Raw genomic sequence first — 26494 nt, forward strand, 5'->3', positions numbered from 1 at the left:
GTAATTTGTTGAAGTTCAAATAGAGTAGCATGTATTAATTTTAAATTGCTACCATTTTTTTAATTGTATTGCACCTTTCCAAATTGCTGCTTTCGATGAGTCTTGATTCCAAACCTAACATTTTTAATTTGATTATGTCTTATTCTTGTGTCTATTGATGCATACTGTCTGAAGTCCTGGTTCTACGCTTTCTATACTTTTTCCACTCCAAATCCAAGACTGAATGACCTTTAGATGATTTTAGGAATATAATTTAAAATATTTTTTTTTTTTTAATAAATTTATAGTTGACACATTGTATGAGCAAGAGGAACCCTAAGCAAAACTCTGCAGGAAACAAGGTGTTAGTTTGCCACACCTGGCGCCCCTTAGCAACATGTGTTACTGGTTTGGGTTTTGTGCCACCAGCTTGACCAAGGAGTTAAAAGGACATGGGACAGCTGAAGGGTGTATTCCTGAAGTAGGGGGGCAGAAGCAAAAGAAGGTGCTAGTTGTGTGTGGGTGATGCATTTGCAGGTAAGCTACAGTGTGATTTGTTTGGTTATCCTGACTATTAAGATGTGCAGTTTAAGAGGAAAATTTTACCATTTATTGGGTAATTTTACCATTTATTGTCTTGGGCCCTGGGGTTTCTGCAAGAGCTTTTGGTTGCAGGATTGGTGCTGATTGTGCAGGTATGTGTGAGTGCAGCTTGTTCAACAGTGGTGCATAGAAAGGCAGTGCTGGGCTCTTGCTAAGTAATGTTCTCATTGAATTTTTAAAGTAGTCTTTCCAATTTCCACAATTATAAGAGTCATCCTCCAGCATGTGTGGGAGAAGAAGGCCTTAGCAGTGAACATCCTGATTTTTCTCTGCAAAAATACTCTGTTACTTTATATAGCTGAGGACACCTAAGGGAGGTTTTCAAGAGGGTGTAAAGTTGGCTGGATTGGAGTTAAAAGGAGCATGTAAGAATAAAGGGAATCATTTGGGAAGGCCTTACTGTATTGGGGAGCAGCACAGGAGCAGAGGCACTACAGAATACCTGGTGCCTAAGGCAGCACTTGAGCAATCCTCTGCGGCTTCTGAATGTGTATATACAAATATTCCTCTCTTAATTAAGTGGTGGTTTGACCCTGGGATGAGCAGCTGCCTTTGGAGGTGGAGCAAAGATGAGGCAGTACATAGTACCTGGTTCTGGATGCAATCCTGGGGCATTTTCCAGGTCTCTATCCCCTCTCTAAGTACGGGCTCCCTTGAGTCCCGAGTGTATGGACGCCCACCAGTGTTATTGCCACAGACAAAACTTCCTTGGGGCATTGAGCCTGGAAGTTGGAGCACCCACAAATGGAGGCTTCATGTGGAGCAACAATGTTTATCAGCCTGTTACCTGTGCTGTGTGGCCACGTGGGCTGGGATCAGCAATGTCTTTGCAGTCAGTGCTGGAGCTCGCATGTGTAACCTGGTGGGCTGCAGGGCAGTGAAACCAGACTGAGCAATGTGGTTTGTTGCAAAGGGAGCACCTGATGCCACTGCTGGTGTGCAAATGGGAGATGTGGGGTCTTGCTGGTGAGCAAATCTGCGTTTCCCTAACTCCAGCTCCCTTACAAGGCCATTAGCCTTGTACCTTCTTCTCCTCACTCCTCCCTTCTTCCACTGTACAGTGCAGGCAGTCCTTCATCGTGGTACTGAGAATTATTTTCTTGTTTTAAATCTCAGTTTGAAAATGTCAAAGTTCATATTTAGAAGAGAGGGAAGTCTGGGTGCTAAAAGCAAGAATGTTCTTTTTAATTAGAGTTATGCCCTCAAGCAGTGAGAAACCATTATGTTTTTATTCTTCCTCTGTACTTGTTCCAAAACCTTTTACATGATCAGGCTAAAAGGTAAGTGCAAATGAGTAAGCAGCTAAAGGAGTAAAGCAGATACATTAAAAAAAAGGGGGAGGGGGAGGGAGGAACCTGGGGGAATGACAAAACTTGCTATTTTATATTTATGAAATAACTGACATTTAAGCTGTGCTGCTGTTTCCAGAGACAAGATATTTGAAAAGACCATTTTCCTACCCGAGCGCTGTGCTTTGGGTTGTGTGTGTGAAGCTAAGCACTGTTTGTATGACATCTTCTAGTATTTTCAGTAACATGATGTGATGCTCAGCCAGGGAGGCTGGAGGAGATGCAGCTCTCTGCTACCACGCCCTGTACAGCCATGCATGCACTGGTGGGTGTGATGCCCCTGTGGGTGTCCAGGGCATCTCCCCCTTGGATCACACCCAGACTTTGGGGTCCCACGAACACAGAGGGCTCTCAGGAACTGACTAAAGCCATGGGAACCACAACCAGAGTAAGAGCCTGAGTGTTTCCAGCTGAGTTAAACCTGATGCTCAGGTAGCTTTGAAAGCACTGTCCTAAGGAAAGCAATCTGCAGCCACCCTGGGTGGGTGTGCAAGGGGCAAAGAGGGGATGTGGACGTCTTTCTTGACCATCCTTGTGCTATCAGTGCTATCAATGGCTGGAGGGCTCTCGCCATGCTCATTCCTCTCTGTGCAGATGTGGGCAGGTTTCAAAGGCTGCAGGAAATCCTTTTTGTTGCAAGCAGCCTCTTCTGGCTGGTCTCCCAACAGCACCAATTGCTTTGGTCTCATAGCACTGAGGATTTGGTTGCAGCCACAGGCTGCAGTGCCTGGTTCCCTCCTCTTGCCCCGTTTCTCCTCTTCCTCAGCCACTGTCCCAGCGTGGCAATTTGCTCCTGTAGCATCAGGAAAGAATTTATTCCATTTTATTGCTGAGTGAGCTTAAAGCCTTAATGAGCCTAATGAATTTTGGGAATGAAAGACATTAGATTGCTTGTATAATTTATTGGAATGCAAAAATTAAGACATTTGGGAAAGGGACCAGTGGGTATTTAAAATAAAAATAAAAATCTTCTGATGCATTTTTTTCTAAAACATTAGTAGAGTCTGACTTTTTTGGATGGCACCCGGACAAGTGACAGGATATTTCTGGGGAATGGGTAATAAACATATTTGGATTAACAGACGCTGCAATAGGTCTGTGTCACTTTCAGTGTTGGAGGTATGTGGGACTGAGCTGGACACACCAGATCTAGGTCATGCTGCGAGCTTCCCAGCTCTAGCTGGGGGTGGAAACACCAGGCACTTATGTGAGCTTGTGCACCAAAGCCCCGCTCATGTTACAGCTGTATGGCTCAAATTGTCTGCTCTCTGCCTGAGCACTGTGTGCCACGCTTGGGGGATGTTCCAGTATGAGAAGAGGTACCCAGCTTTCCTTATATTTGTCTATATTTGTTGAATCCATTCACACAACCTCTGCATAAGCTGTTTGCCCCCAGATGTGCCTGTATGTGTGCATAAGATAGAGCACTTCAGCAAGCGCACTTTGCAGATCCATTCCTGCATAAATTATATTTACGTATTACATGAAAGAACACATCAGCCAATGTGCAAAACTCAGGCAGGAAACTTTGAGATAACGGAGGGGGGAGGAAAATCTCACCTTTTCTGGTTTATGTTTTTCCTGATAAATATTCTTGCTGTGAGTGTTATAAAGGAGGATGTTATTTGATGCAAGATACAAAAATAGGAAGGTGCTATCATGGAGAGGAAGGCACTTCATTTACCCTATTCCATCTTTGTCACAGGTTGTTCTTTGTCTGGGGCAGTGAGGGGAAAGGCCTTATTTTCAGAGGCATCTGTGGCTTTATTTTAAAGCATCTGTTTTAACCTGGGCCAGAACATGGCTCCAGGTTAGGCTGCCTTGGGAGGCTCAGAGCCCTCAGGCTGGCAGCGGAGTGCTCCCTGATAAACTGCTTTGCAAAGCTGAAATAGAGGAGGTGAAAGCTGCAGTTGTGCATTTATTGTTTTAGTGTATTGGGTGTTGAGAATTTAAACCCAGGGCTAGGAACCCATGAATGTGATTCGGATTCATGGCAGTCAGTTGACCCAAGAGCCAAGCCATGCCCACGTGGGCAGCCTGAAGGCTGCGATGCTGGAGGGGGTGTGTGGGTGCCTCTGCATCACGCTGCACGCAATTGTATTGCCCAAACTGGAGGGATTCTTGTTGTAATACCTATCTGAAGAGGCAAATTGACTGGCAGCCACCAATATATTCTAGCTTTGAAGCAATGCCACTAAGCTAAATTATCTTATTAGTGATGCCCAACAAAGATGCAATGTGGTTGTAGCTGTGCTTTGGACCTCTGCTTTGAAGAACAGATGCATTGTGTATTGAGAAACTTGCACGTGCCTGGGACTCAACTTGTGTGAGAACTCAGGAGGATGAAAGGGACCATGAGGAGGGTGATTTAATGGAGGACTGGTGAAGCCAGACTAAAGAAAACTGACTTCTGTGTTTTGTTTTCTCTTGCTTTTGCTGGTTCATTAAAAACAGTTTTATTTACTTTAAAGGTTTTGTGTTTATTCCCACCACAAGGGACAGAGTAAGGGAGGGCAGAGGAATAGAAAAACATTTTGATAGCAGTTGCTGTCTGTCTAGATGCCAGCTTTCTTCAGGGAAAATCTTAACTGGCATGCTAGCTTGTTGAGTCCTGAATAATAAATAATAAGGTGCAAGGTGGACAGATGGGTGATGGATGAGTTTTGCAAGACTTAAAGGGAGGAGAATTTCCCTTTCTTTTACTGACTTTTTTTTTTTCTTAAAGCCCAAGCCCTATTGAAACAAAAGAAAACCAGATTCTCAGCTGGAAATATCCACATCCTCCCATTTAAGTGGCGTTTGTTTTCTTCTTCCTAGTTGAAATGAAAGTTTGGCTTATTTACAGTAATTGCATCTCCAGGCACAGCGGTGCCAGGGATGCCTGAGCTGCCCCGGTGGGCTGGGCTCGTGTCATCCCCCAGGCACTGCAACATGAAGCAGAGGGTGTTCACACAACGTGCTCTCTCTTAGTGACACTATCTTCATTTTTTTCTGTTCTCTGTAATAATGAACCATTTGAGTCTGGAAATATGTCTCAGGCTGTGTATGGCAGTGCGATAACAAGTGGAAATGTGCATCTGCGTTTATTTTGACAGGGACCATCTCTTGTGAAGGTGTTTATTGTTGGCTCCTGTTTCTCTGTGTGTTGGCAGTCACCTCCGTTTTCTGCCATGTAGAGGAGATGTCAGGATTTCACGGCCCGGACTTTTGGATTCCCCACTTGTAAAGTGATGGGGGATTATTCCTGGCAAATCCTCCTCTGGAGGACTGGGTCTTTTCTGTGACATTGAAACGGCTGAAGAGACACCGTGTGGCACTTGGGCACTTGTGCAGGGCTGAGTGCGTGTCCGAACACCCCTCCACCAGCTGAGTTTCCAGCTGCTCCCTGAGAGGAGGTGGGGAAGCCATGGTGTGGGGAGCAGCGGAGCTGGGATGCTTCAGGAGGAAGCTCCTCTGGCCCTGTTGTTCTGCAGGGAGCTGCGAGAGCTGGATCCTGGCTCTCTTCCACTGGGCAGCAGTGCTGAGTGCTCACTGCTTCCCTGGAGTATTACAGGAGTCAAAGATGGGTTAAATGAAGGAAATCTGGTGGCCTAAATAGGAGCTCAAGCTGCATGATCAAAGTGTCTCTAGTGCTGCTGCCAGCTTGTCCTTCATGCTCTCTCCAGAGCCGAGTCAATCCCTGTCCCCAGGCAGGGACTTCAGCTCTGTCCAGAAGATGCAGCTGGCTGCCTTCTTAATGCGTGTCCCCAGGACTCAGCCCTGGCCTTCAGCCTGAGCTGCAGCCCATGGCTCAGCTGTTCTCACCTGGGCTTTCTCTGTGCACTCACTGGTCCTGCTGCATTTGGTAAGCACCTGCAGGCTGGGGATGAAGATGTCCTGTAGAGGAATTCTCCCTCGCCAATGTGTTGGTGTAGCCCCCTACCTCCAGACTTGATGTGCTCCACTGAAGCACACCCAGTTGTAACAGGGGAGCTCGATGAAGCTTTTAATGGGCACAAGTTGCTCTGGCAGTAAGACCAGGCTTGTCCCCTCCCTGTGCTAGTGACCCTGGCCAAACTCCATCCTGGGGGCTGTGGGATTATGAGCATGTGGACTCTGGGTGACTTTTGTGAAATGCCGTGTTTGATGCAAACTGCATAAGGGAACTTCTAATCTTTCAATTAAAAAGCCAGCTGTAGAAGAGGCTGTCTCAGCTGCTCTGTCTTGATAAGAAGGAAAAGCTTTACAGTGTGCTGTCAAGTCATCCCTCCTTCATGCGTGCGCAGGTCTGCTCTGCCAAAAGCAGCCAGAAACGCAGAAAGAAAACCTCACATCAGTTTCATCTCTTTATTGAAATCTATCTTGTCTGACAGCGAGCCTTTTGAAGATAGGCGCTTCTCACCTGTAGAACTCACCTAGGACTTGCAGCATCCCACTGCTGTTGCCTGAGGTCTTTCCTGTGCTCCCTTACTGAGACTTGTAGCCTGAAATTCCCTCTCTGCCTATTGAAATAGGAAAAACAAAATAAACAGCAGGCCTTTGCAAAGGTCTGGTGGTTAATCCCAGGCACACCAGTGTTTAGGCATTAAAAGCATTGTCATCCACTATTTACCCGCTGTTGGGAGAACATGATGTTTAAGTTGATGGCAACAGAAGAATTCCTACATGTGTTTCTCCACTTGTAAACATTTAGGATGAAGGGAAGCAACTGCCTTAGGTTAAAATAATAAAGCCTTGCCGTGGACTCCTGGGTTACTGATCAGGAATTTCTATTACTTGAGCAATGTTTCTAATCAGCTGAAATAGCAAGTGCTGTGTTAGAGGATTATTCTAGGAAATGAGTATTAAGTTTGATTATAACATTGATTTCGCACTTATTAAATCCTAGCCAAAGAAGGTGCCTAAGAATATTATTTCTATCCCAAAGTGTTTTGTTACAGGCGGCATTTGTGCTTGCTAAGCCTTCTCTTAAGCTGGTGGTTATCCTTTAAGAACAGTGTTCATTGACTGAAGTGAGTGTGCTGGAATGCTTTCTGAAAAGAGGGAAGCACGGACACTTAAACCGCTTCCCCATGCTTGCTGAGGTGCCTGTGTGCTGGTGTGTGTGTATGTATGTACATGCCTTTAACTGGGCCAGGCTGCCTAGGGACATGGGTCACAGTTATTCCAGTGGTCTAGAGTTTTGGAAGACTTCAATGATTGCTTGCTTGGAGAGTTTGTTTAGTACAGTCAGTTTAGGACCTGACTCCAAGGTCTTAGCATGCCTTCCTCCCAACACTAGAGTCTCCTGATGAGCCTTGGGGGGAATTGGTGCTACCAGGGCTCCAGCTATCTGGTGCAGTAAGAAGTGAGTAGCACAAGGTTAAAAAGCATCTACACACTTCCTTGTTTGTAGAAATTGAGGATGTCTACTGTTGAGGTTACTTAATTTAGTGGTCAGAAGTGATTGTTGTATCTCCTCCCATACCCCCCACTGAACGGCTCCTTTATCCATTGGTTCCATCATTGACTTGATGGCTCCTAATTACTTATGCCATTAAATGAACCATAACTTTTGCTTGACTTAATGTGTTTCTGCTGGGAAAATGCCCCATCCTGCCTAAACCTGCTAGTTGGTTCTTATCCTTTAAAGGGCAGCGTCAATGTGAACAGGGGCTCTGTACAGTGGGTAGATGGGCATGCACAGTTACAAACCCACTTGAAGTTTCAGTGGTTGAACATAAATGTATCATGGTCATCTTGTAGGTTTTCAGAATAATGTCACTGATCAGTGTCACATGGAGCTCCATCTACTGGAGATGCCTACTGAAGGCTATGGTATGGGTACCATTATGCCACCTGAACCTCAGTAGCAGCCTGGGTGTGTGCTCTTTGCTCGTGGCAAGTAGATGGTGATGCAATTTATCTACTGATGATATTGGAGAGGGATGTTGACTGACCATAATGCATACTTGTGGGGAAATTTCTAAACCATGTCTAATGTCTGTAAAAAGCTGAATCCTAAGAGGTTAACAAGCTGCTTCCTATGCAGCAAATAAAGGCTCTGTGCCAAAAGAAGGGGATACCAGCAATGCAGAACGTGGTGGTCTCCTTCTGAGTCAGCTAATCTATAAACATTAATCTATTATGCCAATTAAGTGCTTAGAGAAGGTGAACCATTATGTAAGTACCAGGTGTTGTGGGAAGCCTGGGTCATTGCAATGCCAAAGGTGCAAGCTGATGGATGGGGAGATTAAACAGAGGTCTCCACTACAACTGCTCATTAACGATTCTGTAGCATTTTTCATGACAGAAACCTTCCCAGGGAATTGAAGGTGAACACCTGATCAAGGTCTGAGCTTATTCTTTCAGCTGCTGGTCAGTAAAAATTGGATGCAATGCTAAAAACCAACGCTACATTTCTCCGCTAATCCATGAGCTATGAAAAACACTAAACCTGAAGGTAACAGATGGTAAAAGAATAATGATGGATCCAGTCAACAATAATTTCCTGTCCTATAATTTCTTCTGGCTGTGGCACTATGCTGCAAGCTGAAAGGCTGAGCTAATTTCCGGACTGTACCACGGTCTTTCTGTATGATGTGAGATCAGATCATATAGGTCCATGCTCCTCATTTTGGATGCCTGGCTTCACTCCCTGGAGATAATTTGAGCTGATTGTTCTTCCAGTGCTGGCTGGGGCTGGATGCGGGTCCTTGGGCTCAGCGCAGAGCTTGTAGCTCCGCTTGCCGGCAGCTGGCTCAGCAGTGCTGAGCAATGCCCGAGTGCTCTGGAGGTTGGATCCTGGGTGATTTGGCCAGTGACTGAGCAAATATCCTGAGCCAAATCCCCCTCTCCTAAGGCCTGGGGTAGTCCTCATCCAGGCGGGCAGGCTTCCAGGGGTGAGCGACTGGTGTGACTGGAAGTGGAGGCATCCGGAGTTAATGCCTGTTGTCAGCTGGAAAGGGGATGGGAACGTGCCTCCTTTACAGCAGTGCGATGCGGCCAAGTTAGTTAACATTTATTAGGTAATGATGAGCTGCGCTATTGAAATGCCTGTAAATAAGCAAACCATCTACAGATGGCCACTTAATAGGCTCTGCTACCAGGTTGTAATACCTGACCCCATGCACAGATGTTGCTTTCCTGGAGCAGCTGTGCTTCACAGGTCTGCTTTCTGCCAAGGCAGCGTTCCCCTCCTGCAGCAAGGAGTAGCTGAATTTCTGCTTCTTGAAGTCTATATGCATCCTCCCTGCCCACCCCAGCCCCGTTCCCAAGGTATTATCATTTCCACAGTTTGTTGTTTGGAAAAGCAGGCTGTGGTGCCTGTCATCTTTTGTGTGTGCTTTGTCTTTGTGCCAGCTCGCATCCCGAGGAACTGCAAAGTGGCACCCGCGCTCTCTGTCTCACAGCAGGCATGTTTTGCATTTACTGACACATGGGGAGTGACTGACTAATACTAACATGAAAACAATTCTGACAGAACAAGGGCTTGATGCAGGGGGAAAAAATATCCAGAAAAACAGAGCGTGTGCAGCATATGCTATTGCTTTCACCAGTTCAATAAATATTTATTGTATTTCTTATAATTGAGTTCCTCCAGTGTAAACCTAAGTGGAAGAGAGTGTAAGGAGAAGTTTAGGCAGATGGCTTTTTTTTTTTTTTAAGAAAACAAAAAATAAAACAGGATCCCCTACCCAAGCACACCAGCAGAGGTTTTTCATGGTACAAATGAGAAAATATTTCAAGAGATTTCTCCCAGCAGTGTGAGTGTGGATTGTGGGGGAACAACAAAAACAATAAGAAAAGCAGAGTAAACAGCCCCCACAGACCTCTCCCCACTCATTTGGGACTTGGTGTGGCTTGGGGCTTTGGGGCAGAGGAAGAGGGGCAGACCCTAAAAAAAATCATCTGTGGTTAGGAAAAGGCCACAACTGAGACAACAGTAACAGATGGGCAGAGTCATTAAAGACGACAGGAAAAAATACCTGATATGGTGGGAATAAGTCTTAAAAAAAAAAAAAAAAAAAACTGTAGGTCTCCTGTTGATGGGTTATTCTGCTGGATAGTGCTTCCCTGGCCACTTTTTCCTTCATTTCTGAAGCTGATTGCTGGATCTGGTTTTCTTTTTTTTGTCTGTCCTCTCAGTTTGCCTTGGTTGAGCTGTGAAGCCCAGCTCCTTGGATTTAACGAGAGTCTTCAGGCTGTTTGGAATTTGTCATTTTTAATGCTGCTTTTTGGCAGAAGCATCCATGTTCTGTGACATTTCCCTTTAATTTAGAGCCACTTTGGAGCATCTGTAAATGGTCATGAGATAGGAATTTTAATTGTTTTAATTATGATCCTATCTTTCCCAACCCCCTCTCTCCAGTGGACCTTTTTACACTGCATCGGAGAGAATTTTCTTCCCCCAATACATTTTTCACATACTGACATCTGGAGACATTCATCAAAGAATAACTTCCACTAGAAACCAAAAATCCATTAATGAAGCTGGAACTATTTGCATAGTAGAAATTATACTTAATAACCTTTAAGGGGAAAACTCGCGTGATTGATGTAGAATACAATTATAGTTAATGGTCAGGGTGCAGGGGTGTTAAAGCCTGTTGTTTTTTCAGATCTGCTTTTCAATTTCTGGCACACTGGGGCTAGTGCTCCTTTGCAGGGCATGGGAGCTGGAGGAAAGGGCTGTTCCCAATAACCGTGCTGAAGGGCATTGCTTGGGGTGCACATTGTACACACAAGCTGCCCTGCAGAGGGGAGGAGGCATGCAGCAGGGTTGGCTTCTGGTGGCTGAGCTCCTCAACAATGCCTGTAGAAATGCAATAGTATTTATTAACTTGTTTGGGGGCGGGGGGAAGCCACTTATATGGGCTGCTGTTCTAGGAAAGAGGAAGAAAATGAGATTTGCTTCAGACATGAGTGTCTGATGCCCGCTGTGTTGGCCTCCCTCTCTGTGAAGGGCACAGGGAGGAAACATTGCGTGCAGCGGCTGTGGATGCGATGGACTTTATTTGGAAAGTTCAGGTATTTCATGTATGGCTCCGTCCCACAAGGATGGGTTAATGGAGCAGGCAGGAGCACAGCCCAGAAGGTCACTGAAGAGAGGAAGCATGTAAGGCTGATGCAGATGCTGATCGTGTGCCCTGCGGGGGAGCTGCCTGGGGAAGGCCAGGGCCAGTGCCATTAAAAGAAATGGCTTTGCACTGGGATGGAGGAGATAACTGGGAACAGGACCCATGAGTCTCCGGGTCCATGTTCTGGGATAGAGCTTGGCTTGCTGTTCTGAGCTGTGCTGACATCCTGATCCCAGTGGGAACTTGCTGAGGTGACTGGGGATCACTTGGTAAGTCTCAGACTTCATGGCACTTGTGTGCCTGTGCAATCAAGTGAGGGGGCTGCTCTCTGGATTCACAGCAGACTTTGAACTTTGTGCTGAAGTGAGTGATGTGTCTGCAGTTTGGAGCTGCTTATGTCCAGTGCAGTCTTAATGTTTGTTCTGGGATGCCAGTACCCAAGGATGAGATCTTTAGCAGAGATCTATCTCAGGACAATAAAAAGTGTTATCCCAGGACAGTAATTACGTTACTGCAGAGCTGCCTCCTCGCCCCTCTGCCCACTTGGGGACAGTTTCATTCCCAGCGCTTGGGTCCTAGCCTTCAGTAAAACAAAATTAAAAAGAAGAATCAATTATTTTAATTCAGTTTAAGGGCACAGTAGCTTTGACTGTGTTTGAGGCATCACCCAAGGTGAAGGGCTGAGGGAAGAAGATGGGTATTTCAGTCTGGGTTTGTTAGAGGCAAAATAGTGAGGAGAGGCATAGAGGAACCTGAGGTATTTAGGGGCCCTCTATTTGGTAGAGCTGGCTGCTTGATTTCTTTCTGAAGAAATACCAGTCCTAAATTTCCTTTCCTTTGAACCCACAAAGCAACAAGCAAGCTGTGAAGAGGGTGATGTTATGAGTGAGGGAGGAGAACAAGCTCCCCTGGCATGGGTCCGAGCAGGGAGCAGAGGACACCTGCGTGTCACCACCACCTTCCCTGCCTGGTGTGCAGTGTGGGGCTGCTGGGGAAGGACAGGGGCCCGATGCATTTCTCACCACAGTTTCAGCCTCGCACCGAAGGCAGTGCGTAGGAGGCCGCTGAAGTTCTGTATTCCTCTAAGGATTTCCGGATTATGGGGTTTGTTTTTCTGTTTTTAAAGGGATCAAAGTTTCTAAGCTGATTTTCATTCAGATGTCTAACCGATAGTGGTGACAGCAGAGGAAATCAAAGGAGGGAATTATTGTCTGTGCGTCTCGGTTAGTCATTCTTCTGGCTGCCTTTATCTGCAAGAACATTTCTGTTCCTTAAAGCCACACTTAACATAAACATAAAACCTTTTTGGCAGGTGGGCTCTGTGCTGGTACTCGGATTGCTGGATTTCTCTGTGACAGATGGAGTCTTTGTCCCTTTCAGATCTGGGGCTTTGCACTCGCTTTCTGTTTTCAACTGCTTTTTTATTTATTACTCATCAAAGGGAAACCACATAAAGGAAGTAGGAAAAAAAAGAATATTTATTATTTTTCAAGCAAAGAAGTACTAAAATGAAGACCTTCCATCAATAGTTCATGAGTTTGGGGTCATTTCAATATGTTATTGCAAGATTTTCTTTAACCAGAGCATGATTTACTATTGCATGTCAGCTTGCAGTTTAGAGCTGTGGGATTCTGACTGTCGAAGAATTTGCCCTGAGAAATTACCATTGGTCATGATAGTGGACCATGACTTGGCATCCTCATAGATGGTGACTGTCAAGTTAAACTCAAGCTGACTGCCAGTGCCAGTCCTTGTCTACCCACAGCATAACCTGGTAAGACTTCCCGGTACAGGCTAGCCTGAATATATGAAGTAAGCTTTTCAAAGAGGAAGGTCTCCTCACAGCATGGCCTGTTTGCCACTGTGTGCGCTCTATAGTCCCGCCTGTAATTGCACCGCAAACACTGTGCTGGACTTTCCCCCTGTACTCGGCTCTGGTGAGGCCGCACCTCGAGTACTGTGTTCAGTTTTGGGCCCCTCGCTACAAGAAGGACATCGAGGTGCTTGAGCGGGTCCAAAGAAGGGCGACGAAGCTGGTGAGGGGCCTGGAGAGCAAGTCCTACGAGGAGCGGCTGAAGGAGCTGGGCTTGTTCAGCCTAGAGAAGAGGAGGCTCAGGGGTGACCTTATTGCTCTGTATAAGTACATTAAAGGAGGCTGTAGCGAGGTGGGGGTTGGCCTGTTCTCCCATGTGCCTGGTGACAGGACGAGGGGGAATGGGCTAAAGTTACGCCAGGGGAGTTTTAGGTTAGATGTTAGGAAGAATTTCTTTACTGAAAGGGTTGTGAGGCATTGGAACGGGCTGCCCAGGGAGGTGGTGGAGTCACCATCCCTGGAAGTCTTCAAAAGACGTTTAGATGTAGAGCTTAGGGATATGGTTTAGTGGGGACTGTTAGTTTTAGGTCAGAGGTTGGACTCGATGATCTTGAGGTCTCTTCCAACCTAGAAAATTCTGTGATTCTGTGACTTCCCTACCTTGGATTAATGCGTGGCCTAGGGGGACCTCTTGATGTCCAGACTCCCCATTACTCTGGAAATTCAGGCTTGAAGTTTAGGGCATGGCCTGGCCTTCTGTGGAAGGCAGCTGCGAAGAAGCAGGTGATGCCTGCAGCTCTGGCTGACTGAAAAGGTGTGAGAAAGGCCAGGCACAGCTCATCCTCCCGCTGCCCCCCCTCTCTGCAGCAGGCCTCATTTCCTATTCCAGGCATGCTGGTGCCTCTGCCATGGAGTGGGAGTTCAGGGAGCAAGTCATAGGGCAGTGCTGCCCAGGAGGCATAGGTACCCAGCACACCCTCTGCTGCACAGGAACAGCCCACCTTCCTCACTGTGCTCCCATTAGACACCCACTCAAAAAAACAGCACCAAAAAAAAAAAAAGCACACAAAGTGGCCAGTTCAGCCAGGAGTGCAGATCTCTGAGAAGGCAAATCAGCTCACCTGCTGCAGGCTAAGATGAGAAACAAGATGCCTAAATCAGGACCTCATTCAAAAACTAAGTCTGTGCATGATTATTCTTTGTCTTACCGCTCTGAGGATATTTAGAGGACGTTACTGACTTCTTTCACTCAGATCCCAGAGCAAATCGTGGATTGTACAGTGTGATAAATCTATTCTGAAAAGGCATGCCTGGACCAGTCTGAGGCATGTTTCATTTGTATTACAGTGCCATTAGGTGGCATAAAAAATAATAATTTGTCAAGCTTCCACTTTGCACTGCACTTCAGGTAATCCATGAGCCCGCTGCAGGATGCTGCCTTTCACCTTGCACTGCTGGGGCTGAGCAGCCTATGCAGAGCTCTAGGTACACCCCACATCAGGGTTAGTCCTGTCAGGTGTGTACATACGAGCTGAATCTGCAGTTGTGATGCTGGAGTACAGCTGGGTATGGGGGCAGTTGCTCCAGCCAAGGCTGAAATGCAGCAGTCTGTGGGGTGAAGTGTACAGGTTAGGTTTTTGACCAAATTGCTTAGGATTAGTGGCAGATAAATTTAAGCAGAGATGAGCAAAGGGAAACCAGAATTACTCAGGTAGCAGTTACCCTGCAGAGTTAGGTTCTTCCTCTTGCTGAAACCATCCTGGAAATATGTGATAAGACTTCAGTTCTCTAATCTGATTCTTTCTTCTGTCCCCTTTCACTTTAATCTGATTAGCAGTGTGGGCTGTGAAGTGATGCTTATGAGGTGGCTCTGGTTTGGGGAGAAGCTCTTTTTCTCAGAAAACCAGCAGCACCATCTCCTATGGAACACAAGTTTGAGTTTCATTGACAGTCTCCGGCTGTAGTACTGATCCAGCCAGATGGCTTAGCCTGCGAAGTCTGATGGGATCATGGGCAGAGACAGCGAGAGGAACAAGTGGATTGAGTACTATGGTTTCCACAAAACAAATCTCACAACCATGGATAATTGAATAGATCTTCTCTGTGCTTATTCTAGTTTTGTGAGCTCCAGAGACGCACTTTAAAGTGCTTCATTTTACCCCCAATTAACTTTAATTCATCTTGTCTTGCGCTCTTGAGAATGGAAACCCTGCCAGACTGGTTGTCTTTAGTCTTTTTTTTTTTTAAAAAAAGGTAAAAAAAAAAAAAAAAATATAAATGTGAGGTTCACACTGATTGCACCAAATTCTTTAAAATAAGAGCATTCAAGTGAACTATTAAATTTTCACCTCTATGGAAATAAGGCTCTGTACGAAGTGGAGAGCCTGACAAGTGATTATTACTTTCTGTGCAATGTAATGGCCTTGAAGTACCATAGTTTTTTTCACCTATCAGTTTAATTCATTCACTTGGTAGTGTCTAATGAGTAATATTAAATGCTTCTCCCAGAAAAATCAACATTTTAGAGGCAAGTTACTGATATCCCATTTTGCATTAAGACCAGGATGTATTAGGTACACCTGCAGTTCTGGTTTGTCACAGATACGTAAAACTTGCTTTGGAATGGCACTTTGGAAGGAAATAGCAATTTCTGTGGGTACAAACATGGCCTAAGTAATGCCATTTTGCATAGAGACTCCATTTTGTTTAAATGACTAGTTCACATACTTTTTTATTTCCCTGTCTCCCCTTTTTAATATACATAGATGCCAATTTAGTCAGACCTTTGACTACTGCAGTGAGTTACTTTAAGCATGTAAGCGTGAGGAAAAATAAAATAAAGGCATGAATAATACTGAGGAAAATCAGGAAACAATGCACTGCAGATGCAGGGCTTCTCATGAAAGAAGTTAAAGTAAACAGAAACCCCTTGGACATTGATTTTTCCAAGACACGGACATTTAAATAGGGTCAACTGAGCATTACTGTGGTTTGGGAGTACAAGTACAGTAAAATAAGGACATAAGCAAGGTTGAAACTGGAGAACGATCGAGCAATTTACATGTCTGCTTTGTCTTTGACTGAAATCCTTGACAGCAAACTTGTGAGTGAAAAGTTACTCTTATTCCTTTGTTACTCCATTTAATCTGGCAATAAAGTCTCCCATATAATGAGCACTTATTATTACTGCCTGACCACCTAAAATTGCAGTGCAACAAGAGAACACCTAATAGCCAATATGTTATCCCCATGGAAGGAAATGATCCATTAGCAAAATGCTATAAACTGGCAGGCAGGAGGGCAGCTAAGCATTTTGACCCTATTAGCCTGGAGATAGGAAACCTGGTAATCCTAAATGTGATTGCCTCAGAGATAAGTTTAATTACTGAAAATGTGAGAACTGCAGAAAGCCTGAAAAAAATAAATCCCTCTTTGGAAGAAAAAAGAGGCAATATGGTAGTCTAGCAGCTAGAATGGGGACATAAAGCTCCATAATTAGTGCAGTTAATCCTCAGGTGTTACTAACATGTATACTGACTCTCCAAGGTGTTGTAAGATGACCTCTTGAATATTTTTCTGCTTCACCTTTGTTTCCTTTTAGTGCCTTTCTCTATTTGCATTATTCCTAAGCTCTGTATGCTTGGAAGTATGTTGTCTCCTTCAAGTTAGTTCAAAGAAGGTCTGGTCATAGTTAATTCGTGATCACAAGAATTCCGTAGTGCCCTTAAATGTGGCTGTCATAGGGAAGTTATGTTGTGTGAGTTGGGAAGCTTCTTAGAAACCCAAGAACTAGCCCAGAGGAAGTTTCAATATCAAACATCGTGGCTACGAATTCAGTCAAGCAGCCAAGTGAAGTGCTGATTCAGGTTCTTTGTGGCATGCACGTTTGAAGGGCTGCTCTGTGCCATTCCTTTGACAGTTAATACTTCTGGGAAGGAAGGTCTAAGAAAACAACTCTGCTTGCTGCAGCTGGGATCTGGAGGTGATAGTATCACGCAACAGAGGTATGTCATTCAAGTTCCTTGTTCTTAGATCTGTTTCAGTGCTTCAAGGGCAGTGGAGAGTAGCTCAACTTGTATGACTGTACAAATGAGTAACATCTGTATTACTTTGCCTACCAGGATATTTTTTCAACTCATTATCCAACTCTATTTATCTATTGGTAGCAGAAGTAGCATTATTCCAGATTATCATTCACTTAGTTCCTTGCTGATGATTGTAGTTGATCAGTAGCTGTTGGTCATTTTTAATAAGTGTTATATGTATGCTGCTTGAAGTCATAAGAAATTCTTTCAGCAATACGTAAGAAATCCAAAGATGGTCATAAAAATCTTAGCTAGGTCAATGTCTGAGCAGTGATACATCTTGTACACCTTTGCGTGACTGTCTGCATTGAGCAAGTTAGTAATTTAGCTGAGGGTTCAGATCTGAAAGTCACCATATGTCACCAGCTCTGAACAAATTTCTTCTAAGAAGCAAGGTGCTAGTGAAGGTACAGAGAAACTACTGCAGTTCTGCTGCGATATCCTGAACTCAGACAGTCATGTCAAAACCCACAGAAATTCAAGGTTTAGAGGGTATGTGCTAAAATAAATGGTGACTTTCTCATACTGTGACTCATGTGGCTGTTTGTGTGTCTGTATCTATAGAATAGTTGAAGTTAGACATGGCAGAGATTATTAAGACTTCACTCTGAAGTGAAAAAGCTAACCTGAAGAGAAATAGAGAAATCTCATGTTAGGAGCATGGCTGTGGATAGGGGGATAAGGAAATCGTTGATGTCAAGCAGAGCTGAAGGTGATGCTTCCTGACTTTTCCTTTTTTTTTTTTCCCGGGCTTGCTCAGGAATAAGATTAAGAAATAAGTCAGTCAGATGTCAGCTGCATCAGATAAAATCCTATCCAATGCCAGTTGTACTGTGGTGTGTTTTGGGAAGGACTCATCTCTCTTCTGGAAGGGTTTGGCTCACTCAGAGTGGGTCCCGTGTGTTTGTTCAGTAGCATGAAGAGAGATGGCTATTAGATTTCTGAAACTACCTGTTGTGCAAAATGGTGAGAGCCCTGAGAAGAGATTCTTGTATAGATCATAGTATGTTGGAGTGCCGACTCAGAGAGGCAACTCAGCAGAAACTCCACAAATGTGTCCTCAGAGCCTGGTTAGTTTAATGTTTTAAACTGTTCCAGCAAATCTTCATGAAACAAAGCACTGACTGTTTCCCTGACTTGGAGGAAACTTGAGCAACCCAAGCCAGCAAAAAGCAACCTTCCCTCCCTGGGAGATGAAGGTGGGGGAGAAAATGTTGTGTTCCTGGAAGCTTTTATCTGCTGTCCCAGGAGCTGGAAGTAAAATCAACTTCTCTCCTTAGCTGGAAACCAGTGGGACCTTGCCATTGTTTCTTCAAGCATGATCAGATGGGCAGGACAAGTGAAACTTCAAGGCATGGTTGCACATGTTATCTGACCCAACCGGTTTATAAAACAGTCACTGATTGAGGAGAAATAATTGTGCTCTTTACCATCTCAATAGACGAGTATATCAATCATGGGGAGGAAAAAAGCCCAAACTGCTAATTGAAACAGCGGCTGATTAGCAGCGGGTGCAGCACCCGCTGTCATGGCAGGGAAACCAGTTGTTAAGGAATCACTCAGAAAGGACTGGCATCGCTGATGAGCTTAAGGAAGAGCCATGCCCTTATGTCACCATGAGAGATGGACGGATGAACTGGGACTGGAGGAGGAGGCAAGTGACCCCTGTTTGGTGGTAACACAGACAGCTCTGCTGGGGTGCTTGCTTTGTTGCTCCTGGGCTTTGGCATGCCATCGCATGGGGCGACTGCAGAACGCCTCCAGTGCGTCGGAGATGTCAAGAAGACCAGATGTGAGAATTTCACGTTAATGCGCTGACACAAAGCCCGGGGTCATTGGTAATATCTTGAAGTAACAAGCGATTGTGTAAATACGTGTCCCCCAGCCGTCTGCTTCTGTTAGACAGCGCTGGGTATTTTATCACGAATTAATCATGCATTCTGACAGTAGCTGGAGTGGCATTTTCTGCTAAACTTATCCCTTTAATTAAATGTAGATGCTCCATCTTCAGGCTGACAATCTCGGGACACCTGTTTAATTTTTTAATTGGGGCCAATGGTTTGCCTGTTCATCGTGCTTTTCTCTTTTGCATCTTCTCATCCCCTCACATGTTCACATAATGCACTGAGTAGAGCTACAGATATTGAACAGGACAGTCTGGGCTGACAGCTAAGGTCACTTCAGCGAAGAACTGGAGCACTTGTGTGCTTGAACTGAGAAGGCTGCTGTATCTGTTAAATGCAGATTGACAGAAGTGTCCAAGGGACAACCTTTCTTTTCTATAGGAAATGTTTAATTACTGCTTTGCATTCAGTGGAAATGCTCGCAAGTTTCTGCAGTCACATCTCCCTAAATCATCATGTGTCTGATCAGTTTTGAAGCAGGCTAGATGGAAAAGAAGAAATGTTTGAAAGATTTATTTATTTTTCTGGAGGGGGGAGGGATTTGGAGCATTAAAATGGTCCTTTTGATCCTCTTAGAATCCCAAAACAATGAGCGAGCTTCTCTTTTCTTGTGAGAATCTAGATGCATTTGCCCTTGCTGTGTGTAATTTCCAAAGACTGCTTTGGAAATATTGTCTTGTTTAGTGATTGTTTTGAATCAAGTGTTTTATGCTTCATTCCTTTTAAATGGAAGATTTTGGTGATTTTTGTTGGATTCATAGAGCTTTTTTTTGAGGTCAGAGATTTTTTATTGAAGTAATACTCTGCATTTCCAATGCCTTTCCAGTTAATGATCTTTGAAGACCTTACTACGCATTGTAATTAAGGTATACATCACTTGAGGTCTGTTTTCCTGCAAGGCTGCTTTGCTCACCATACGAGATGACCGCTGATAGTGTTCCTCTGTGGTGGGACTGTAGGGTCTTCACAGCCATCTAGCTCTGAAGATGCAGCTCCTGGTGTAACTATCTGTCCTGAGTACTTCAGTTCAGTAAGGAAGAAAAACAAAGCTCTTTCTGGTCACTTTGCACCTGCTTCTGCAGAGCAGTTTGCAAGGTAACAGCTGTCAGGTGGCTTCTTCTGGAAGTAAGGCCTGGAATAATATCCCAGTTACTCAATTGACTTAGGTCAGCGTACACCAGGGCTGTGACTGTGGTTAATTCATGTCGCTGTGCCCTGCGCTCATTCATGTTGCTGGTAACTGAGGCTGCAGCAGGAAACTGTCCCCTGAGTGAAGTAACTTCACTTTACTGGTTTCTATGATGCAAGAGTTGTTCAGAATCTTTATTGTTTGGCTCATTTGTGGCAGCCTGCCAGAAACAACCCAGTGCTACGTTGCATCATGTCTGGGTCAGCTTTGTTGGGCCAGAGTGCCCCGGATTGCCCCACAGTGCCTTAATGTGATACCGCTTTCCTGTTCTGGTGCTGCCACAAAGAAGGTGTCTCTTCTTTTTACCTGTGTTATGCAGCTGTGATTTTCTAAAACTATGGGAATATATGTATTTTTAGTGTGGATTTCACTCTCCTGTTGAAGCACTCTCCACCTGACTTACCTGAAATGGACTCACTAGTACTGCTGATCTCTGCAGGGTTTCACCAAAGACAAAGGTGCAAGGCTGGGCCTGAGATCACAAACGAAAGGTGAATTTCAGGTGCACACGCCATGCTTCAGCTCAGGCTGGAGGGATGGAAATTCTTCCAGTGGCTGTCAGAGGGCTTTCAAAGAGGAGATGGGTCGGCCTGCAATGAGGAAGTTCCCAAGTGATTTTTTTGTTGGTTGGAAGCTGAAAGTGGAGAGAAACTATCTCAGCTTTGGGAAAGGTCCTGCTGCTCAAATCCAGCAAGTCTGACAATGGGCAAAGGGTTCCTCCCTCCCTGCTCCTTTCTCCTGCCTGTGCTCTGAGTGCCACCTTTGGGAGCAAGGCAATGCTATTGGCACAGTGATGTTGTGCCTGGAGATTTGGATTTCCCAGCTGTGATGAGGCTGTGTGTGCTTCCTGGGGGAGCAGACTTTGTGTTCAATGCCCTATCATGTTCAGCAACTCAGTTATTTACAGACTGCTTTTTTTCCTCTTTTTGCCATTTAAGTTTGTTTTAAAATGGTCATGTGCTTCAGGATGTGTGGGTTGTTTTTTACTTAAAATGTCCTCACTTCCAGAAAAAGGCTTGACAAGAAGTAGTGAAACTTGGCTTCTTTCAGAAATGCTCATTAACAAATATCAGAGTGGGACACTAATCCTCTTTTTGGTTGCATTATGTATTCCTTTTTTTCCCCAATGTGGAACAGAGCAAACTCCTTGGGGGCTGGAGAGGAAGCAGTCAGCGGCAATCAGCGCTCCCTACTTGAGTGAGCAGGACTGAGTGAGAGTATCTGAATGTGGAGAGAAATGGAGTGCTGAAATTTGAAATCTAACCCAAATTTGACAGCTTTTGGTGAAATACAAAACCTGACAAATGATGATGTTTGTTTAAAGCACTGATGACCACCTCCAGGCTCTGCTCTGACAGTCAGATCTCTTACAAGTCTCCAAAGTAAAGAAAACTTGACTAGCTCTGACCTGCATGCTCCCAAGGCTTGGCTGTCTGGGTATTGCTTATGCACCTTTCTCTCCAGGGCTGCAGCTGGACTCTGTGCCTGTGTAGCCACAACATGAAATACAGCAATTGAAGGGATTCCTGCATTGGCTCTGGACCTTTCTACCCTGATGCAGACCACTGAACCAGTGCGGAGCACTGTATGGAGCCATTCCCACGTCTGGCAGTCATGGCAGGCTTTGATGTGGAGGTTCATGCTAAAAACCCAATGTTTAAGAAATATTTTCCCTTTTACCCTGGGATTTGCCCAGAAGTGGCTGGTGTCTGATAACCCGATAGCATGTGTGAATGAGCTGGTCCCAGTCCAATCCTTAATAGCCATCTGTATTTCTCTGCATCAGACCGTGATCTAGCTCAGTTGGTCTGATTAGCACAGCCCTAGAGAAAGCCACTGGCTAAATATCACAGCAAGAAACCTTAGCCTCCAGCTCTGGACTGCATCCATCATGCTGAGAGGTAAAGGGATGCTTTTTTTTTGTTTGCCACCAATGATGCTGTATTTGGCCAGAGTCTCTGTTTCTAATCTAAAATGTCTGGGGCCAGGTTCTGATTCCCTTAACTCCGGCTCAATAATAACTTAATTTGCCGGTAGCCCTACTAGTGAAAATAATTAGAGAGTAAAGGATTATTTGGTGTGAAGAAAGGTGGAAGAATTGGGCCCTTGATTAAAGCACTAAAAATAGCTTAATAGAGTTTCAAAGAAGATGTAATTACTTCTTTTATCTGCCCAGCTCTTATCATTTGTGAAAGTTACTGGATGTTTCGTGGTGTGTTTTCAGACCTATGACTTGATTGCATATTGCAGACTCTTTTATGCAGTTCCTGAACATTGCAGCAATCTCTGCTTAAACAAATGTAACAATGGCAGTCAGTACCTATTGCATTTGCTATTTTTGTCCTGTCAACTCATGCTTTCAAAAGATACAACTTGAAATCAGTTTCTTCCGTATTTATTCTCCACCAGTGAACTCCCAGATCAGATTTGCTCAGGTTTAAAGTCAAAACAAGGTTTCTGTACCTGCTGGTGTTGAATGCTCAGCCTGGCATCTCAAGCTCAAGCTGTGCTCTTTCTGCCTCGTGCGTTATCATGTTGGCAGTCACAGCTCTGGAACTAGACTCACTGGCAATTTTGCTGGAGATGCAGAAGGTGGAAAGAATCTAGCTTGCTGGTCTATGAGGATTTTGTTTTTGTCAGAACAGTAAATATGCGTTACATACGACTCCTTTCTGTCTCACTCTGGGATAGCTGGGCTGTTTTAGGGCTGCTCCAAGCTTGCACAGGTGCTGTGGAGGGAAGAACAGGACCATAGACTTGGATCAGGCTATGATAGACAGCTATGGGTGGTACTTCAGTGTCTTTTTAACTGACATTACCCTTCTGCTTAAAAGCAAACAAAAAAAAAAACTCCTTCAGTTTATAGTCTTTGTTTCCTGATGCAACCCATTAAAGAGAAACAAATGGGTTTACAGTAGCCTGCAGTACTGTCCGATGTGCTGTGGTTGATGTATAAGTGACAGCTTGACAATTTCCTATGTATTTTCTCAGCAAGGCTCTTTTTAATTGTTAGGTTTTCTCTCCTCCTTCCATTAGTGTGATGTACTGTAGCTCATGGGATTTTACACTAAATATTTCATGTTGAGAAGCAGACTCTTTTTCTTGCTCATCATGGTTTTGATTAGGAATTCTACTGATCCCTGTCCAATAGAGCCCTTACTAAAATTCAGTTAGGGAATTAATAACTGAAAGTGCATGGAAACTTTTTGTCTAAGTAAGGACAATGGGCATTCTTATGGCTCCTTAGTCTCCTCTCTCTCAAACAACCCTTTTTGTCTCTACAGAGACATGAATTAGTACTCTAGTAGGAAAGAAAATTTTACTTGTTTCTTGCCAAGTTGGTTTTGGCTTGAATGCCCTGCTGAGTGCATGGGATATTAGGAGGAATAAACTGTGCATTCGATGTTCAGGAATGTTCTGGGGTCTCCACTTATTGCAGCATCTTTTTTTTCTCTCCAAGCTTCAGTGTTTTGAATCTAGTTGGAAGACCTGTGGCGGAGGCAGAATGACAGTGAGAAAGTCAATTCTGTTTTTTGAAAATATAAATAATAAAAAAAAATTAGTCCAAATGTCAATGTAGTTTCCATATGTTCTTATAATTTGGTTGGAAAATCTATGTCTTTCTCTGAGGTTGAATCAAACTTTCCTATATATATATATATATATCAAAAAAAGTCATGTTCCCCCCCCCCCAGTTTCTTTCTTTGGGATAAAGACTTGAAGTGTGCAGTCTCAAGGAGGCCAGCTGCCAGTGCAAAAAAAACATAAGCAGAAAGGTCTTTCCTTTAATGAATGAATTTATTTGCCACTAATGTTGTTGATTGGTTTCATGACAAAATATCACAGTGCAAAACAGAGCTGCCTTGTCTTCCATCCAGGAGCTGCTTATCAGCTTTGACGTTACAAGCTATTCTGTCGTATGTTTTCAGAGGATTGTGAAATTTCTTAGAGCAAGTGGCAAAAGGTGATTTTTTTGTTTCTTCAAGTCTGTGCACGCCAAAATCTTGACAAGGTGAAGCCCCATGTAGTGTATTTGCTGGCATATTTCCTTGCCCTTCTGAAAGTCTGTTTTGATTTTGTTGGTTTTCTGCTCTGTACCTTCAAGCAACAATTCAACTTTAACAATGCATGTGAAAAACTCCACAAAGAGCTACTTCTATGTGATGGCTGGCTCAGAAACAACTCTTTTCTGTGACTTACATCCCTACTCTCAGCTGCCAGCTGAGACTTATAGTGCTTGCTCCACTGGATAGCGGTTATACAAATTGTACTTGTGTGGGCAGCAACTGTCAAGTCCTCAGCCGAAGTACTCAGTTCAGAGTCCTTAAGACTTTGTTCCCATGATTTGTTTTTATGGCTTCCCTCTGTAGCGTGTCGTCATAACTTTGGAGCTGCTGATTGCCATCAGCTAACCAAATCTGACAGAAAGGTGGTAGTCCTGAAGATGGGTTTCTGAAGTCTTTGTGGAAAATAATTGATGGGATGCTCAAGGCATTCTCCTATGTCCAAATTGGAAATGGCAATATGGGCTCTGCTGTTTTTAGAGCAGAGAATGCTCCCGTGGGAGAGCTCTTGGGAAGGCCTGACTGCTGTAGAGGTTTCAGCTGAAGGTTGTACCATCCTGGTTGCCTGCTTTGGTCAGGGATGAAATGCAAGTCTGTTGGGAAATCGGCTTCAACCTATGTGATCTTCACGGTGCAGTTTCTGGCTTGTGTAGCTGAGTGGGACACATACTTTGCCCTGAACAGATTTAATTTCAGCTTCTGAGGCTTTTCTGTGTTGGTGGTGGTCTACAATTTTTGCTCTTGCTCAGGCCTTTCATGGGGTTTTAAGTTCTCTCTTCCCTCATCAAAATTTCCTGTGGAGGCCTTGTTAGGAGCAGCAGACAAATGCTGACAGACTTTGAGTGGCAGCTGAATCAACCCTCCGAGCAGTAAATCCTAATTCAAGCCATGTTAAGCATTTACATCTGCAGAATTGGGCTGGGAGCTGTGCGGTCAACAGCTCTTTAGTGTGCGAGCTTCCCAAATTGTTCTGCCTCTAAAACGATGTCTGTGCCCTAAGGGCACGGAGCTTGGAGTGAGGATTGATGAGCCAAAGGAGTTCAGCAGTGCAGGAGGAGGAAAGGTGAGGGGAAAGCAGGGGGCCTCCCAAATTCCTGAAGTTTCTGGTTGTGGTTGTTTCTTAGCTGTTTGCCCATATTTCTATTTACATGTAGATTTTAAAGTATTGGGAAGTGTTGGCTGGGGGAACAGTGCAGTTTTGGAAATGTAATTGAACTCTGATCTTCAGCTGCAGTGTGTCAATAAGAGGAAATCTAGATGAAGCTGTAGTTTGATCCCAGGGTGAGAAGTGTTTGTCATGTTTTCTCCAGGGGTTTGGGAAACACTGTCCTATTCTGTCCCTCATGATCACAAAAGTTGTTACTGTCTTCCTCTCAAAATAAGCTTCATTCCCTTCTCCCTGTAAGCCCAATTTTCTGTGCTGCACTGTACCCAACTCAATATCCTCCAAGCCTCCTGATTTACAGGTGCTAGGAAATCTGCAGCCACTGCACTGTATCCATTTAATGAGACTTCATGCGATTGCTCACCTGCTTGTGGCAGATACCACAGCTCAGATTTCCTTGCTGTCCTGGCATGTTCCCATACTTTATTGGATGCTCTGAAATTAAATCTGGTTTCACTTCATAAAGTGACTCTGAAACATGGATGCAAATCAAAGCCCAAACAGATGCAGTGAGTTGATTGTGCTATGTATATTTTTCATTTCTTTGAGTGGATGAATTTATAGTTGCCCTAATGATGTTTGGCTGGTGTCTGAGCGGGGACAAGGTGGCAGGTTGCCCAAAGTGCTGCAACTGATCTAGGATGAGGTGGGAGCCTCCAGGTCTGGGAGAGGAAAGGGACTTGGCAGGCACAGCGTCCCACCTTCTAATGTCCTTGGCTTCAGGAACTCTTCATGTCTTTAGCAGAGAAGCCCAGTCAAGCCCAGCATGTCGTTAAACAAATCTGCTGCAGATGAAAATGGCATGTTTGCTTCTTAGCAGATCCCATTTAAATGGCAGCATGAGCCTAGATATCATCTGCTGTGTACACTCTTTGTTCTGAGCTTGTACAGACGGTGATTTGCATGGCCATCATTTCCAGAAGTGTCGTCTGCCTCAGACCAGATGTTCATCATTCCTCCTCTGAGACCCTGTTCTTTTCTTCTTGTTCCTTACTCTTGAAACAAAGCTCCTGCAGACATTATCATCAGAAATGCAACTCTGCAGTTTGCTTTCGAGTGACACGCATCCAGCTAATATCAGTGCAGCTAATGGTGCCGAACCCTCCCAATAGCAACTGCTGCCATTCATGCTGCCAGTCCCTTCCAAATTTGTTTTCTCAGACCTTTGCATACCTACTTTCAAAATTGAGTTAAGCCACACCCTGCCATGAAAACAAAACAAAAAACTACCCAGAGGAGCGTTTAATGATGGTTCAGTGTGAATGCTGGTGCCCTGTTGAAAAGGTCTTTTATCACTGCCAAATG

General features: G+C 44.5%; 1 protein-coding gene and 1 long non-coding RNA gene across 8 annotated transcripts in view; both read left to right on the forward strand.

Moving 5' to 3' along the window:
- Positions 1 to 26494, forward strand: part of BEND5 (BEN domain containing 5) — a 924018-nt gene that overhangs the window by 636965 nt on the left and 260559 nt on the right. The window lies entirely within an intron of this gene.
- On the forward strand, positions 400 to 18886 carry LOC137860056 (uncharacterized). Its single transcript, XR_011098725.1, has 2 exons — positions 400 to 526; positions 17628 to 18886. It is a non-coding gene; the product is annotated as an uncharacterized lncRNA (long non-coding RNA).

The sequence above is a fragment of the Anas acuta genome, chromosome 8 (genome assembly GCF_963932015.1).
Source record: "Anas acuta chromosome 8, bAnaAcu1.1, whole genome shotgun sequence".
Classification (NCBI taxonomy): domain Eukaryota; kingdom Metazoa; phylum Chordata; class Aves; order Anseriformes; family Anatidae; genus Anas; species Anas acuta.